Below are 1,222 nucleotides of genomic sequence, written 5' to 3' on the forward strand. Positions count from 1 at the left end.
TTCCACGGTTATCAACAATGAGTTGATTGCTTGTAGAATCAAATGTCACGAACCCTCATCACCGAGTCCGATGTTGCAAAGGTCATCAAAGCAGCAATGCGATACACATGGAATTCCATTTGTTCCTTCTTGACATGCTTTTGAAAATCTTAAGCACTCCTCTCGCGATTGACATCCTAAGTAAAGTAAAAAATATAGATAGGTAATTTTGACGAATAAAGAAAGAAATATCACCAGCATACCATTTAGTAGATAAGGAAATGTCATAGAAAAATACTTATAGAAAAGGGACATTCCTAGCGTCGTCGAGTCACCTTTCTAACAATCCCTCTCATTAAATTCACTTTTAAGTAGTCTAGGCAACTTTTATTCCAAAAACTCGTTAATTAACGATCCCGTAAAAACATCGAGGAAACGTCACGTGCACGAGCTTAAAACCCGATAAAGCACTCCTCGTTATAATTCTTTACATAAAAGATAGTAATAAGACCCGGCTTCCTTTTCTTTTATACTACTATATTCCCCGCACATTTTGAATTCGTGTTCGGACCCCTGGCGTGCTTTTTGTGGAATAAGATAAGATAAGATAAGATAAGATAAGATAAGATAAGATAAGATAAGATAAGATAAGATAAGATAAGATAAGATAAGATAAGATAAGATAAGATAAGATAAGATAAGATCGAAGACGTAGGAAATGTTTGCATAATCTTCCGCGAGCAAGAGTCTCAGGTTAAAAAAGCTCGACAACCTAGTGGAACATAAAACTAGATAAAGTATGAATCATGCACATACAAATGTAAGAATACCTGACTATTAAGTACATCAGAATATTACGAATTTTTTCAGAAACTGTTAAAAAGTACTTAACATCTTCAGACGAGTACGAAATTGTACTAGAGTGGTCGAGGATTTAGTGAGGGCCAGTAATTGGTTCCAAATATGGGAAATCATGTACAAATACGAGTTGCGCTTACCAAGGCTGTTAAATGGAAGGTGGACAACATTTTAGCCACTACCTAGAAAATTGTATTTAGTAAACCGAGGTGTAAAAAGATGGAATACAATTTGGGCATCCAATTTAAACACTCAAAAGAATAGAGTAAGTGATTGTAAAATACGTCTTTGCTCAAGCGTGTCCATAGGAGCAATTGCTATACAAAATTCAGGTAGCCGAGCTACCTAGATTCAGTAATGACTTGGATGGCGAAGTGATTGGTAC

The sequence above is a fragment of the Montipora capricornis genome, chromosome 13 (genome assembly GCF_036669925.1).
Source record: "Montipora capricornis isolate CH-2021 chromosome 13, ASM3666992v2, whole genome shotgun sequence".
NCBI classification, from domain to species: Eukaryota; Metazoa; Cnidaria; class Anthozoa; order Scleractinia; family Acroporidae; genus Montipora; species Montipora capricornis.